This window comes from Podarcis liolepis (assembly GCF_965112155.1).
Source record: "Podarcis liolepis genome assembly, chromosome: 5".
Classification (NCBI taxonomy): domain Eukaryota; kingdom Metazoa; phylum Chordata; class Lepidosauria; order Squamata; family Lacertidae; genus Podarcis; species Podarcis liolepis.
In genome coordinates this window covers 27,275,206-27,292,715 of record NC_139556.1, presented here as the reverse complement: position 1 = coordinate 27,292,715, position 17,510 = coordinate 27,275,206, and the positions used below count along the sequence as shown (strand labels likewise).

At 40.9% G+C, this 17,510-nt stretch overlaps 1 protein-coding gene across 6 annotated transcripts in view; it reads right to left on the bottom strand.

Moving 5' to 3' along the window:
* The window catches only part of GRID1 (glutamate ionotropic receptor delta type subunit 1), a 716,702-nt gene that overhangs the window by 353,693 nt on the left and 345,499 nt on the right, over positions 1-17,510 (bottom strand). The window lies entirely within an intron of this gene.

Here is a 17,510-nt window from a genome sequence, read left to right as displayed (position 1 = left end):
CTCCAGAACGAATTAAGTTCTTAACCAGAGGTACCACTGTAATGTTAGCAAGTGTAACATGAGTGTAAAAAAAAATCTTAATTTCACATGTATGCTCATGGATGATGACTGGTGATGACTGACCAAAAACAAGACCTTGGGATCCTAGTGGATAGCTCAATGAAGATGTCAATCCAGTGTGGCAGTTGTGAAAAAGGCAGATTTCATGCTCTCTCTCCATGGTCAAAAGCAGTAACCGCTTCTGAATCCCAGTTACTGGAAACCGCAAGAGGTTTATGGTTTTCCACAGGCATCTGTTTGGTCACTGTGACAGGATGCTGAACTAGATTGACCATTGCACTGATCCTGCAGGCTCTTCTCATTTACAAGACTCTAGCAGGTCACATGAGCAACTGTATAACAACACATCTAAAGGAGGGACAACATAAAGTAACCGGAAATAGTGGGTATTCCTGATGAAAAAGGGACAGTTGAAGTTGAAACTGGGTGAATATTTGTATGTTTTGGAAATAATTTGCTCCGTTTCAAATTATTCCAGGGCTTTCTGACTGGACCGTTGCTATAATTCATGCTTGCTTTTCCAAGATCCAAGCATGCATTAAACTGAAGGGGGTCATAGTTGGCGTAATTTCTATTTTTTAGTAGGCTGTTTCTGTACAAAACTCAAAACCAAAATCAGGCGCAAATTGAATCAGAACCTATTGCCCATAAAAGAGAAATATCTATTTTGCACAGTCTTTGTGAGCCATTTGGTGGGCTGCTAACAATGTTAGGAAGAGCCAGCAGGGATTAAGAAAGCAGAGACTATGTAAAATGCCTGCCCTGAAACAAATTATAAATTGAGTTCTGCTAATGCATTTCAGTCCTGACTTACAATAATACCTCCAGCTATTTCATTTCCATCAATAGGCATTGGCAACATTCTGTAAAGAACTTTATAAAGAACATTTATAAAACCTTAAATAAAAGATCCCACAATACATACATTGGGCGAAATGTTTAAAACGTGCACTGACTTTTTAGGAATGTGTCCAACTTTTACGAAAGCCTAGGGCCTACAGAAAATGTCAGAGGAACCTGAAATTAGCTTTCCCAGATGTTAGGCTATTCCTCTGTCAGTTGGCCTTGTGGTTTTGTGAAACAGGACACAAATGGCTCAAAGAGATGATACCAAATCTGCATTCACACAGCATTGTATTCTAGAACCAATGGAGACTAAGTGATTGCGGTTGTTTTACAAAGTCCATACACAATCTGAATCTACTACATATTATTTTGCCAACGGAAATTGCTTCTTGAGAAACTGGTTTCATTCTGAAAAGAAAAGCTCATTACCCATTGATTCTGGTGGCCCCAGCAATGGAGGGAGGGTATCAACATCTATCCAAGGATGCCATAGGTGGATATGTACCAAATTCACAATCACTACTCCCATCTTGATTCACCTGGGGCATGTGCAAGGAAGAAAAAGCATGGATAACATATTCAAGGGGGGAGGGGTTGCAAACATGTGTCAAGGAACTACACCAACTCTTATGGATGGTGGGCTCTTGAATCAATCTAGTTTGAAACCAGCATGTTGAGGATGACCATGAATTATTTCAAATCGAGAGGAACTATGCTTTGGTGCTACAAACAGGTTAGTGTGTATGCAGCTGGAGTATTGTTCATCTAACGTTTTCTATAATGAATGATGCTGTGCTGGAACCAGTAGCATTTCAACACAGCTCTTTTAACATGTCGCACAATGAATAATCTGAAGTCTTGTGCCATTGCACCACCCCCAAAGAACAACTTGGCACCTTCACGAGCTTCATCTAAACCAAGATTTTATTGAATCTCAACTCCTTTCATTTTTTAAAAAAATATGCAGACTGTGCTTTACACTGTCTTATCAAACCCAACTCCTGTCAAGCATAGAGGGTAGATTTTGGATAGCCTCACCCTGCAAATCCCACAGACCTGGAGAAATGTAGAGTTAAACAGGAACCAAGTTATAGGGTACAGAAATACAAGAATTCCAAAGTGACCGAAAGTTTTGTGGGGGATCTGATCCAACTCATGGACAAGGAGGTTATTGTTAAATTGCTTCATTCTTTGCCTCATTATTCATCTCCAGAGTTCATGCACACCCACCCACAAAATATGTATAAAAATAGTTGATTTTTTAAAAAAGAAGTCAACATTTGTGACTCTAATTCTGATTTATTTTTATCTTTCCAATGACATCAGAGTGCCATCTGTTGCATACTCATGTAAGGAAGATTAGAGATTAATAGCCCTATTCTCAAAATATATTTGAAGACATCCATTTTCCTCCCCTATCAGCCTGCGACAATAAGTATGTAGGCATTCCCAGTGTGACAAAGGATGGCTATTTTTGGGTAAAAAGATGAATGGTGATCAAAGTAGTTTGAGAGGATCACCCAGTGTAAGATTGCTCTCATTTTCATGTAAACGTCGGTGTGAGAGCCATTATCCCAACCCCATTATGTGGATGTGAGAAGCAGTGAGAAAGAAATGGTAAAATTAGAATGACTCAGAGTGAGAGAAAGCTCCCAAGACAGTATGGAAGTGTACAATTGGGTGGCTCGTGGAGAAAATTCTGAGTGGGAGAGTCTCTCAGGTAGACTGCATGAGTCAGCCAAATGTGGGCATTGCAAACGGAGCTAGGGAGATTGTCACTGTCAGAGATCACACATGGCATTCCTGCTCAAATTTGAATTACTTTAGCAACTGAATGTGCAATTAAGCAAGAGCAACAGTCAACTGAACATTTCATGTAACAGAACTGGAATTGGTGCCACTGTGGTTCCACAAGGGCCCTCAGTGAAAAGAAAAGAAAAGAAAAGAAAAGAAAAGAAAAGAAAAGAAAAGAAAAGAAAAGAAAAGAAAAGAAAAGAAAAAGCCATAGCCAGGCTGACAGATACACAAATTGGTTCTTTTGGTCCAGCCCCTGAATTAGCCAACAGACCAAAGTATGTCTCACAAATCAGCCTTACAAGTAAGTATTTCAGAGAAGATTGCCCCCACCTTCTTCCAATTTCTGAGCTTTGCCTTCACCCCCTTTCATTCTGCTGCTACCAGCAAAGACAATTCTCTAAAGCCCAATTCAGATTTCCACCTAGGCCGCATATCCCTTTCCCTCCCCTTTTTAGTCAAAAACGGAGATCACCCAGAACATACAGTATATTAGGAGTGGGGGGAAATCAAGTTTACAGGATCTACTTTGCTGTTTTGGGAACCCCGTTCCACCAACTGGAGCTGGGTGCAGAAGCCAAATGCTTTGAATTCAAGAATTCCGAGCCCAGTAATTTGTTTGAACTACCAGAACTGAAGTGAACTTATCTCCCTCCATTTCAGCAGTACAATTTGAGAGTGCCAGATGTTAATGCTATTATTACACAGCTGTGAATCAGAAATGCCTGCTAAGCTACGTCAGGTCACCCAGAGATCCAGCAGAACATCCCAATCCATCTTCTGCAAAGAAGGAGATGGTTGGCTTCTACAAGATAAAACATTGATAAATGCCTGAACAAGAGTTAAATTTCAAAATAATGTGACTACAGCCAGCCTTCTCATACCAGAATAAAGTGAATCATTGTGCAGGTTGTGTACCAGGATTAAATATCATACTGGCACATTCATGATATGTCATGGAAGGCATAATAAGAAAAGGTGGTGGAAGTAAAAGCTTAAATCAGTAAACGATGTAGAGTCACCCAATAAGTGATTCAGCTAAATTATCTGTCGGAGAAAAATAGCTCTGTGCGCCTGGTGTCAGTGAGAAACTTTCAGTTAACGCTGTGCCATGATGAACAGTACATAATATTTAGCTAATTAAAACTAGAAGAGAGTTGGGGTTAGATAGTTCACTGTAATATACAGATGTGGCACAATTTATTTAAATACCCATGAGACGGTTCTGGATGGCACTGCAACCTGCACCATGAAAGGGAAGGCAAGCAAGCAAACCAGCAAAACAATCCTCTTCTTGTAAACTTTAAAGTTTTATCTGTGTTTGTTTAAATTTCTGTGTGCCACCTGGAGTCCAGGTTCTAAGGGATTCCAAGGGGAAAGTGTAATATAAAGAAAATTATAATATAATAATAACTGTGCTATTTAACACTTTCCAGGGTGCTGGCTCTCTTACAAAGTGCTCCAACCCTTTCTCTCTCTCTTGCAGCTCCTCAACTCCAACTTTTCAGATTCCTGACTAAGCAAACTTCTAACTAGCCCACTCTATTTTCTAGCTTATTTTCTAGCTTATTTGCACTCCTCCCTGACAACCTTTTAGCCAATTAGGAGGAAGGTAGAGTATTGCTCTTTCTTTTTCAGGTTTGAACATATACCTTGACTCCCTGTGAACAATTTCCTGAACAAAACAACCCCTTGTACTTTTAACTCTCATGGGAACCTTTGACCATCCTACGCTAGAGAGCATTTGAAGCAAAAAGCAACCATTTTAGATACCATGTTTTACAACCAAATACCCAACACAAAATGGGGGGAAGTTCTCTTTCTTCACATGTGTGTTTTCAAAGATTACAAATGGTTTGACATGTGCTATACATGGAAACCCCTTCGTGGATCACTGCCTTGCCGTGACGAAGGGGCTTGAATAACTCGGAGAAGCTATGAGCTATGCCGTGCAGGGCCACCCAAGATGGACAGGTCATAGTGGAGAGTTTTGACCAAACGTGATCCACCTGGAGGAGGAACCGGCAAGCCACTCCAGTATCCCTGCCAAGAAAACTCCATGGACAAAGACAAAAGGCATATAAAAGTTATGACGCTGGAAGATGAGCCCCTCAAGTCGGAAGGCGTCCAACATGCTACTGAGGAAGAGCGGAGGACAAGTACAAGTAGATTCAGAGCTGATGAAGCGGCTGGGCCAAAGCCGAAAGGATGCTCAGTTGCAGATATGCCTGGAAGCGAAAGGAAAGTCCAATGCTGTAAAGAAAAATATTGCATAGGAACCTGGAATGTAAGAACCATGAACCTTGGTAAGTTGGATGTGGTAAAAAATGAGATGGCAAGAATAAATATTGACATCCTGGGCATCAGTGAACTAAAATGGACAGGAATGGGCGAATTCAGTTCAGATGGCCATCATATCTACTACTGTGGGCAAGAATCCCGTAAAAGAAATGGAGTGGCCCTCATAGTCAACAAAAGAGTGGCAAAAGCTGTATTGGGATGCAATCTCAAAAATGATAGAATGATCTCGATACGAATCCAAGGCAGATCTTTTAACATCACAGTAATCCAAGTTTATGCAGCAACCACTGGTGCTGAAGAAACTGAAATTGACCAATTCTATGAAGACTTACAACACCTTATAGAATTGACACCAAAGAAGTATGTTCTTCTCATTATAGGGGATTGGAATGCTAAAGTAGGAAGTCAAGAGATAAAAGGAACAACTGGCAAGTTTGGCCTTGGAGTTCAAAATGAAGCAGGGCAAAGGCTAATAGAGTTCTGCCAAGAGAACAAGCTGGTCATCACAAACACTCTTTTCCAACAACACAAGAGACGACTCTACACATGGACATCACCAGATGGGCAGCATCGAAATCAGATTGATTATATTCTCTGCAGCCAAAGATGGAGAAGCTCTATACAGTCAGCAAAAACAAGACCTGGAGCGGACTGTGGCTCAGATCATCAGCTTCTTATAGCAAAATTCAAAATTAAACTGAAGAAAGTAGGAAAAACCACTGGGCCGGTAAGATACAATCTAAGTCAAATCCCGTATGAATACACAGTGGAAGTGAGGAACAGTTTAAGGATTTAGATTTGGTGGACAGAGTGCCTGAAGAACTATGGATGGAGGCTCGCAACATTATACAGGAGGCAGCAACGAAAACCATCCCAATGAAAAGGAAATGCAAGAAAGCAAAGTGGCTGTCCAACGAGGCCTTACAAATAGCAGAGGAGAGAAGGCAAGCAAAATGCGAGGGAGATAGTGAAAGATACAGGAAATTGAATGCAGATTTCCAAAAAATAGCAAGGAGAGACAAGAAGGCCTTCTTAAATGAACAATGCAAAGAAATAGAGGAAAACAACAGAATGGGAAGAACCAGAGATCTGTTCAAGAAAATTGGAGATATGAAAGGGACATTTTGTACAAAGATTACCATAATAAAAGACAAAAGTGGTAAGGACCTAACAGAAGCAGAAGACATCAAGAAGAGGTGGCAAGAATACACAGTGGAATTATACCAGAAAGATATGGATGGCTCGTATACCCCAGGTAGTGTGGTTGCTGACCTTGAGCCAGACATCCTGGAGAGTGAAGTCAAATGGGCCTTAGAAAGCACTGCAAATAACAAGGCCAGTGGAAGTGATGGTATTCCAGCTGAACTACTTAAAATTTTAAAAGATGATGCTGTTAAGGTGCTACACTCAATATGCCAGCAAGTTTGGAAAACTCAGCAGTGGCCAGAGGATTGGAGAAGATCAGTCTACATCCCAATCCCAAAGAAGGGTAGTGCCAAAGAATGCTCCAACTACCGCACAATTGCACTCATTTCACACGCTAGCAAGGTTATGCTTAAAATTTTACAAGGAAGGCTCAAGCAGTATATGGACCGAGAACTCCCAGAAGTGCAAGCTGGATTTAGAAGAGGCAGAGGAACCAGAGACCAAATTGCAAACATGTGCTGGATTATGGAGAAAGCTAGAGAGTTCCAGAAAGACATCTACTTTTGCTTCATTGACTATGCAAAAGCCTTTGACTGTGTCGACCACAGCAAACTATGGCAAGTTCTTAAAGAAATGGGAGTGCCTGATCACCTCATCTGTCTCCTGAGAAATCTCTATGTGGGACAAGAAGCTACAGTTAGAACTGGATATGGAACAACTGATTGGTTCAAAATTGGGAAAGGAGTACGGCAAGGCTGTATATTGTCTCCCTGCTTATTTAACTTATATGCAGAATTCATCATGCGAAAGGCAGGGCTGGATGAAACCCAAGCCGGAATTAAGATTGCCGGAAGAAATATCAACAACCTCAGATATGCAGATGACACAACCTTGATGGCAGAAAGTGAGGAGGAATTAAAGAACCTTTTAATGAGGGGAAAAGAGGAGGGAGCAAAATATGGTCTGAAGCTCAACATCAAAAAAACGAAGATCATGGCCACTGGTCCCATCACCTCCTGGCAAATAGAAGGGGAAGAAATGGAGGCAGTGAGAGATTTTACTTTCTTGGGCTCCATGATCTCTGCAGATGGTGACAGCAGTCACGAAATTAAAAGACGCCTGCTCCTTGGGAGAAAGGCGATGGCAAACCTAGACAGCATCTTAAAAAGCAGAGACATCACCTTGCCAACAAAGGTCCGTGTAGTTAAAGCCATGGTTTTCCCAGTAGTGATGTGTGGAAGTGAGAGCTGGACCATAAAGAAGGCTGATCGCCGAAGAATTCATGCTTTTGAATTATAGTGCTGGAGGAGACTATTGAGAGACCCATGGACTGCAAGAAGATCAAACACATCCATTCTTAAGGAAATCAGCCCTGAATGCTCACTGGAAGGACAGATCGTGAAGCTGAGGCTCCAATACTTTGGCCACTTCATGAGAAGAGAAGACTCCCTGGAAAAGATCCTGATGTTGGGAAAGATTGAGGGCACAAGGAAAAGGGGACGACAGAGGACGAGATGGTTGGACAGTGTTCTCGAAGCAACATGAGTCTGACCAAACTGCGGGAGACAGTGGAAGACAGAAGTGCCTGGCGTGCTCTGGTCTATGGGGTCACGAAGAGTCGGACACGACTAAACAACAACAACAACAACATACATGGAATAAACCTTCCCCCCATTCCTGGTTTAAATAAGATCATGTAGAATATGTATCCTTCAATTCTCCCTTCTGAGGTAATCAACTTTCTAATAATTTATTTAGTCTTCATGTTCAGATACTTAGGCTTGTCTGTGTTTCTGTATTTCCGTTTTCGTGAAACTTCGACTCTAAGAGTTTGGTTTTAACCATCTAGATTTCGAACAGACTGGACCATTCATACAATTTACCAGGTTAAAAGGTAGCAACCCTACAGAACCAGAATCTACACATCTGCAGAAACTGCTTGCCATTGGCAAATTTCTTATGCCTTTCAAAAGAGCGATGACCTTTGAGCTTTGAAAGAAGCTTCAGATAAAAACCGCCGTCTCGATGAAATCTAACCACATGCAAGCTAGGCCTTCTTGTAGTCTTTTACTTTCACACACAGTATATTTTATTCGGTTTAGATGCCATTTATAAAGAAAATGTGGCTTACACAGGATTCGCGGAGTTGCCTCCTGCTAAGTTCCTTGTAGCAGAGAGAAAGTGAGAATGTCCTTTCACTTTCCTGTCACGTTATTCAGTGCTTTATTCCAGCACAGTGCTTAGTACCAGCAGAACTTATCCCTTCTTTCCAGCTTCAAAACAAAAAGGATGTGTTTTTTTTTTGGGGGGGGGGGTTGGTATTCACTCAGATTGTCATATGTAGTTCAGAACTGGGCAACTTGGCTTTATATAACAGATAAGGCTGAAGCAGTAAAAGCCGTTTGTACAGATTCTTGTACCTACCGATATCTTTCAACTACCTCCATAAGGAATAGAAAGAGTGTGCCTTCTCTTTGTCCAAGTCTGTCTGTATATCTACTTTCAATCAGAACTCTCCAGAACTCTGAAGGTCTATTGCAAGAATAGTATAAAACTACAAAATCATTTCCAGTTAAATCACTAGACGGCAGGTGTGGGGATCCTTTGGCCCTCCAAATGTTGTTGCACTCCTGTCTTTCCTGGCTATTGGAGCTGAAGGGAGCTGCAGTTCAGCAACATCTGGGTGGCCAAAGGTTCCCCAAACCTGCTATGCAGCAAGGGAAGAGCAGCCACATATGCTCAGCAAAACATATGCAGCAACATCTTGGTGCAGCAGAACATGGAGCAAGGCCACCGAAAGAACCCAGCAGCAGCTGCAGAATCTGAGGGAAAGGCAAACTTTACAAAACAAAGGACATAGTTCTCATATTTACAAAGATAGACTGAAAACAATAACTTAGTGTTGTGTAGGGAGCTTTGGGGCCCAGTGTATGCACTAATTTCCACATGGAAAAAGATAGCCTATACTCTATAGAAACTCTGTTCCCTTCTATGTGGTGTTTGCAGCCAAAATCACAGATACAGTCGTACCTTGGATCTCCAACGCCTTGATTCCCGAACAAAACAGCTCCCGAACGATCAAAACCTAGAAGTGAGTGTTCTGATTTTTGAACCATTTTTGGAAGCCGAACATCTGGCGTGGCTTCCGAATTGGCTGCAGGAACTTCCTGAAGCCAACCAGAAGCCACGTTTTGGTTTCCAAACATTTTGGAAGTTGAATGGATTTCCGGAACAGATTCCGTTCGACTTTCAAGGTACAAAATACATGTTTTGCTAGATAAGAAAAGGACTAGTACACAGCGAGTTCTTGAACTTCACAAAGAAACCCTCTTTGTGTGGTCACTTCCTTTCCCTCCTCTAGACAGGAACTATGTACCAGATGAGACAATCCTTTATATTTTCTTCTGCCTGTGAGGAGACTCTCTCTTTCCACCATGCCTCTAAGCTGACCAGCTGTGCATGGCCAAGGCTCCTGCTTTCAGCCATGTTAGCTAAGACTACCAACTTTTATTAAACTGTAAGTATTTTTCTGTGTGCTACTTTTGCTGTGTATGCTGCCTGCATTGAAATGTAAGTAAATCCTTTTTCTGTTTATCTTACTAAAACTGTGTGGTTCATTCTCTGCAATGGGGGTGAAGAGGTGGGGATCAACAGACCACAAATGAAAGGGATAAAAATGTATAACTGTCCAATTCTTAAGTTTTAATACGCTGTGAAACTTATAAGTGCTTTACTCTGCTAAAATGGCTTCACAGCCCATTTTTCTTTTGGTATTTCTCCCACACACATAGGATAGGAGGTTTAGATCTAAATCTACAGATTTAATCCTCAATCCATTTCCCAAATTCTAGATACACACCAGCCTATGGTATTCTGTAGGGTGTGATATCACAAGCAGAATCCCCCCCCCAAAAAAAATGTTACATTCTATACAGCAACAGAGGAAAAGGGAGAGAGAGAAATGTGGCGTTTTCAGCAAGGTGAAAGAGAAGTTGAACTCCTCAAATGCTAATATTTCCAGTTCTCTAGAACAGATTACCACCATCACCCAGCTCACCCCTATCCATGTAAAACAGTTAACAACATAATCATGGCCCAATAAGCCATGTTTTGTCAGACCAGTAACAAGCCTTGTGCCCATACACTTTCTCCTCTCCCCTTATATATCCAGCTATGGAAAAGATAGACGTGGGTGATGCAGTGGGTTAAACCACAGAGCCTAGGACTTGCCGATCAGAAGGTCAGCAGTTTGAATCCCCGCGATGGGGTGAGCTCCCATTGCTCGGTCCCTGCTCCTGCCAACCTAGCAGTTCGAAAGCATGTCAAGTGCAAGTAGATAAATAGCTACCACTCCGGCGAGAAGGTAAACGACATTTCCGTGCGCTGCTCTGGTTTGCCAGAAGTGGCTTAGTCATGCTGGCCACATGACCCGGAAGCTGTACACCGGCTCCCTCGGCCAATAAAGCGAGATGAGCACCGCAACCCCAGAGTCGGCCACGACTGGACCTAATGGTCAGGGGTCTCTTTACCTTTATGGAAAAGATAACCTAGTATTTTAAACCACGACTCCATGTCACACTCCATGTCACACCCAACTAATTCTCCCTTCAAACCAAGGTCAGAGAGGTGAGGGGCAAGCACATGGGCACTTGATTTGTTCTGGTCCAATAAGCCATGGTCCATGAGTCCCAGAAATTGAGATCAGAACCACACCAGTGAGGGCTGTTCATGTGTTGACAAGAATAGCTTGTGAATGAAAAAATAAAAACATTTTTAATGCACTATATACAGCTCATCAAAAAGCTGTAACAGTAGATCCAAGCTATAATTCCATTTTCCGGTAAATACACTTATTTCACCTAATTCAGCAAGGCTGTTATCACAACAGGATTGGCAGGAAAGCAATAAAAGTACAAAATAATACACTCATTTTTGCACCCATGGTAGCCAAAAACGATTCGTCTTTCTACAAAGCCGCTTCAGGCTTCTGTTCAAGACTCTTCTCCTAACTGCTAAAGATGGTGATTATAAAGTCTTTGCCTTGTACCTAAAGTCTTTAATAGACTTTGCTTGCTTTCTCTACTTCCAAAAATCATTTTTCTTAGTCTTTGTGCCATCTGATGATTGTTGACATGTGAAAACTCTTGACAAAGGAAAGGCAGAGAAACTACCAATTTGTTTCACCATCAAAGAGCTCAAATAGTAACAAATATCAATTGCATTCTGCCTGCCTGGCCTAATGTTCAAAGGCTATATATATCTCCTGTTCTCCATAACACTATCTAGACCCTGTTGCCTTTACTTACAATGTCTTATCAACAATAACATGTTGATAACTAAAAAGAAAACAAGAAATTGCAAAGCCTGTTTCAGGTTGTAATGGAGTTACTCTTCACCTATCAATTGCATCATTCAGAAATAAACAGTCAGAATCTAGAAGAATAGCTGACATTTGTCCATTCAAAAATAATTGTGGCATGGTGTCCTGGAATCCACAATACCACAATTCGTACACAAATAAAATCTCATTCTGCCAACTTCAACACCTCAGAAGAAGGAACAGTGAGTTTGCAACCCTACAGTCCTCTCTAATAACTCAGGGGGCAGAGGTTGGGCACCAATAGCTCTTTCCTGACCATGTGCCCAACAATTTTGAGCTGCTTACAGACCTTCCAAGTGTCCCTATTTTCCAGGGACATTCCTGGATTTACAGAAGCCATCCCGGTTTCTGATTTGATCCTGGAATATCCCGCTTTCCCTTAGGAAGTCCCTATTTTCATCAGATAAATGTTGGAGGCTATGGTAGGATGTCCTTATTTTCCTTGCAGAAATGTTGGAGGGTATGGAGTTATGTGACTGTCAGCCAAGGAGATAAGTAACTTTACAACCTTTAGGAGACATCTGAAGACAGCCTTGTATAGGGAAGTTTTTTAAAAAATATTTAATGTTTCATTATGTTTTTTATATAAGCTGGAAGCTGCCCAGAGTGACTGGGGCAACCCAGTCAGGAGGGTAGGGTATAAATAGTAGAATATTATTATTATGGAGTAGAATGCCCCTGTTTTCATTGGAGAAATGTTGGAGGGTATGTGCTTACTCTGCATACCCACCAACATTTTCAAAACCAGGACATGGTGGGGACACAACAAGGAGGGAGCCAGTCTAGTATATATAGGAAGGGAGTTTCAAAGTTTGGGAGAAGCCCCTCTTCCACATTCCCACCAAACATGCCTGTGAGAGCAATAGGACTCCAGTCATCACACATATTTCCTGGAAAGACTATTTCATGTAAACTTTTCTGTGTGTTGGAATGGAATGCCCCACAATAACTCTCAATCAGAAGACACATTACATTCAAAAACTTAGTTTTAAAAAGTCATTGTTTTCATCATAGTTTGAAACACACCAGTGTAGACAATTCACAGTAGTGGTCTTCCAAGCAATTGTATTTGCATCTACTGGTAACATATTTTTTTTTAAAAAAAAATTCTCTATGGGATATTTGTCTCTGAATATATTTCTACAATACAGCTGAATTATAGCTGTGCCGAGTTTTGTAAAGCTGATCATTCTTACTTTTAGAAAGCACAGTTTGGCACTGAGTTTCCCTGCTTGCCTACATTGTTTTGTTTTATGGATGGTTGCAACTGGGAGCAGGGGGAGATAAAGGGGGGGGGAGAAGAAACATTTCACATTACAATAACTGTACTCTGATTTCAGTGCAAGACATAGAAATTCCAATGACTTACAGTTTCTATTCAGTACCCTGCATGTGGTTATTCTAAAGGAAGGACAGAAGGTTCCATTGATAAGACTCAGGAAATGGAATAGTTCTTGCATTTACAATACACAAGATCACATACTGGGCTTTGTTACCATACATGGCACCCCAGAGTTATGCATGGTAGGTAACTTCTGAGGAAGATCCACCATGCAATATAAATTCAACAGTGATTATGGACACTCCACTGAGCTAAGATTTGATGGGTTTTGCTATTTCCCTTAGAAAAAGAAACAAGGAAAACATGGACAGCACGCTTTGTACAAGGCTGTAACACTGCTAAATAGATAAAATTACCGAATCTTAAACAAGAATCTCCAAAATAAATTAATAGAACATATTCTTCCAAAGATCGTCCATAATAAAAATGTTCCCATTGACTGTATGTAATTTCAGGCTAGATCAGACCATGGTTTCAAGGCTGGTTCAAGGTAGTTTTCTGCCTGGGACAGAGAAGCAAATGTCACATGACCAGTAGCCCATGCTGGACAAGTTATTTTGACATCAGGAGAGAAACTGTGCTGGAACCATCAGGAGTCCAGCTTTCCCACCTGCCTTGACCTCCCACCCCCAAACTGTATGGGACCCTTAGGAGGAGGAGCGGCTGCCTATGTTTCTCCCCTATTAGGCATAGGCCTTGCATGTTAGTTAAATAAACATGAGTACCATCTATTAAATGTTTTCTCCACAATATGAGCAAATATTTCATTACTGCCTGTTGAGGTTAATGGATTCCGATGGATTTCTGAGGGGGGGGGGACTTCCTGGCTGGTATAGTTGGTGCTTCTGTCAAAGCTCTAGTTGCTCCCTAGAATGGAGAGGCAACTCATGCAGATGATACAATCATCCCAGCGGCCCTCTTCTGCTACTTCATATGCACTTGAGCTGGCAGTAGCACAGGTAAAGAAAAACACATATTGACGCCAATGAAACATAGGTCTACTCACTGTGGCAGTGATAAAACTGAAGTAATGAACCTTTTCCACTGTTGTGTCCTTATCCAGAATAAGTTGTGTTTTTCCCCCCTAGGTGTGTGGGGCCTTTTAAAATCTGACCCAAGGTGAAATGGAGTAGCTTTGACTTCACAATTAATGTGGTGTCATTGGTTACGGGTGTCCAGAGCACTACCTGGTCCAATTTTGTTGGGTGACTTTCACCTATTGGAGCCTGAGCATGTGAACAAAGGTCTTGGTAGAGTCTGGACAACATTTCTATGCTCAACCCTTCCCATTCATGTTTTATTAAATCTAGCAGACAGAGGATGTCCGTCTGGGTCCAAGAGGTTGTAAATGCCTAATTGAGAGGGAAACAGTCCTAGCTTCTTGAAAACAAGCCATAATTTGATTGCTCCTAAAGAAGCCTAGCCTGGACCCAGATCATGTTAACTATAGTCCAGTATTGATGGCAGCAGCATTCCATGATGATGCAAAAAATGTATATAGCTGAGCCCAACATTTCACATTAATTCAAAAGGGGGGGGGGGATATTTAACACCTACAATAAGAAATTGAGGATTAATGCAGACAAATACATGGAAACCTGAGAATTATTTTTCTGGTTTAAAACAATGCCTAATGAATCACATTAAACTAATGAAATATTTATTCATTCAGAAGTTCTCAAAATATTATGCAAACATTATTCAAATGAATATTTACCGTGTAAGAGCAGAGTAATTTGATACTTGAAGTTCAGAAGTTACATTCATTGTCTCAGCATACTAGCCACTGATGCCCCCCAGCAGCTTTGCTGACTGCACCCCAGCAGTCTTAACTGGTAGCAGACATTGAGCAAGTTGCTTGGCTCTCATTTCTGAGAGAAAATTCTGGAAAATTTAATGTGGCAGCGAGCTGGCACCAATGGGAGCCAAGCACTCACCCAAACTAATATTTGATGGACTTTGTTATTCCCATATGGAAAAGAATTAAGCAGAGAGAGCAATACATTGTTACAAGTTTTCCTCACACCCAAAAAGCAACTGGACCTATTTCTTTTGCACGTAAAATACCCATGCAATAAATCCTCTGGACAAAGTTATGCAAACGCATTCCACTCAAAGCCTGTCAAATAGCCAAGGCAAAGAGCTCATTTGGGTTGAACTGGGAATTTCAGCTACTCTCAAGGGACTGAAACAGGAGAGGTGGAAAAAGGCGAGAGCTGAGGTAGATCAGTGACAGGAGAGAAGAAGGGTCTGGAGCCTCACTAACAGACATCTTCCCTTACACCATGACATCCCAGGCCTTTACTGCTAGCAACAAACAAGAAATCCAAGAAGCCACAAAATTCTGTCAATGACAAATATATTATCTCCCACAGGAAATTATACTACATTTTGCTTCTTGAGTTTTGTTTCTGATGACACTTCAAATTTAACGAGAGTCTTTCAAGAATTAACCATGCAGAAAGCATATCATATCCATTGTCACCATCCAATAACATCTCTGTAATGCACTGTGGCTACTGTTCGTATCATAGCTATGCCAACACAACTCCAGCCTCTCTCCTCTCTCTGGCAATATATCTTAGGTGACAGAATGCAATCTGCCATCTTTTTGGATGGGAGCTGTTGCTGTCAAACCACTCCTTAAAAATTCATAACTGACCAAACAAAATGCTGATGCCTCGTCCAAAGTGATGACTTGATTTTGCACCTTATTATTTTTGTCCCATTACAGCCATGACTCAGTGCCAATCAATTTAGGTCAGCCAAAGGTTATTAATAATTTTTTCTCTTTTACAAGTTCCCAGGCAAGGGGCAAGAAACAAGGATATAAAAATCACTGATATATTATAATTTACATTATTAAGAGAGTTTAAAGCAACCAATAAAACCAACAAGGGGAAAAAATATTGATCACATTTGCCAAATAGGTTTGTCTTTAATATTTTCCCATTTTCTTCTTTTAATTTTCACAGTTTTAAAAATCTGATATTAATTGTAAGAACTATACCATGCAATTGGGCAGATGGGCTTCACATTTTAAATCTCTCCCTCCACATACGCTAAAAATATCATTGACATCTTACTTCACTTATTTATTTAAAATAGTTGAAGAGCCAAGCCATCACAAAGGAATGTCAGATAATTGTGCAATTCCAAGGAGAAAGCTAACACACTTAAGAAAGGCAGCAGTGAGACCCTCTCAAAAGTCTATACTGAAGGTGCCAAGTATAAGTCAATTGGAAGGAAGTTCCATAACTGTGGATCCACAGCCAATAAGACCCTGTATTTCATGCTTGCCAACAAAACTAATTTTCTTAAGCGGCACATGAACAAAATCTTCAAAGCAGATCTTTGTGAATGGCAGGATCACACAGGTGAAGGCATTCCTTAAGATAACCTAGTCCCAAATCATTTAGGACTTTAACAGTTAACACTAGCACTTAGAATCAGGCAATAATAATAATAATAATTTATTATTTATACCCCGCCCATCTGGCTGGGCTTCCCCAGCCACTCTGGGCGGCTTCCAACAAAATATTAAAATAACGTAATGCATCAAACATTAAAAGCTCCCCTAAACAGGGCTGCCTTCAGATGTCTTCTAAAAGTCTGGTAGTTGTTGTTCTCTTTGACATCTGGTGGGAGGGCGTTCCACAGGGCGGGTGCCACTACCGAGAAGGCCCTCTGCCTGGTTCCCTGTAACTTGGTTTCTTTCTTTTTTTAAAAAAATAATATTTATTAAAAGTTTAAGAATTAAAGAAAAAAGTAAAAAAGAAAGAGAAAAAATAAACAGTACAATACATATAAAAAAGCAAAAAACACAATACATCAAGACAAAAACAAAAGCAAAAACAGTTAAAAACACATCCAATATTTCCATATCTTTATCTTTCATTAACTTGCTTCATCGACCTCCTCACACCTCCCTTTTTGTGTTCTAGTTGTTAATTATTTCAGCAAATCCTTTCCATCTTTCACTGTTTTCTGTCATTTAATTATCTTAATTTATTTTAACCTTATTTTACCATTAAAACCCTAAAACTTATTTATACTTAGCTCCTTATAACATTTCTACTAAAACCTGTAACTTGGTTTCTCGCAGCGAGGGAACCGCCAGAAGGCCCTCGGCGCTGGACCTCAGTGTCCGGGTAGAACAATGGGGGTGGAGATGCTCGTTCAGATATGGTAATCAATGCAACTGGTGCAAAAACACTGTAACGTGTTTGGACTTTCCAGCCACCACCAGCATTTGGGTGGCTACATTTTGCACCAGCTGTTTTCAAAAGGCAGCCCCATAGAAAGTGCATTTTTGCAGTCAAGACTGGAGATAACTAGTAGATGGTTAACAGAGACAAGGTCTGACTGCTCCAGCTAGAGCCACAGCTGGCATATAAACCTGAACTAGTATAATTCATATCTGGTCATACATCTGTCTCACCAGACAAAGAAGAGTACAGGAGTGTAGCGTTCGTATAGAGCCCCCAGTCGTCTCACGGACTATTGACCCGTATACCACTAATCTGCTGCCACCAACCAGGTCCTCCCTGGTAAAATCACTTCAGTCTCAGTCAGCTTTTCAATTAATAAAGAAGAGTGTATTTTATTTCAGACGCAAACAAAACTTTTACAGCATTCCAA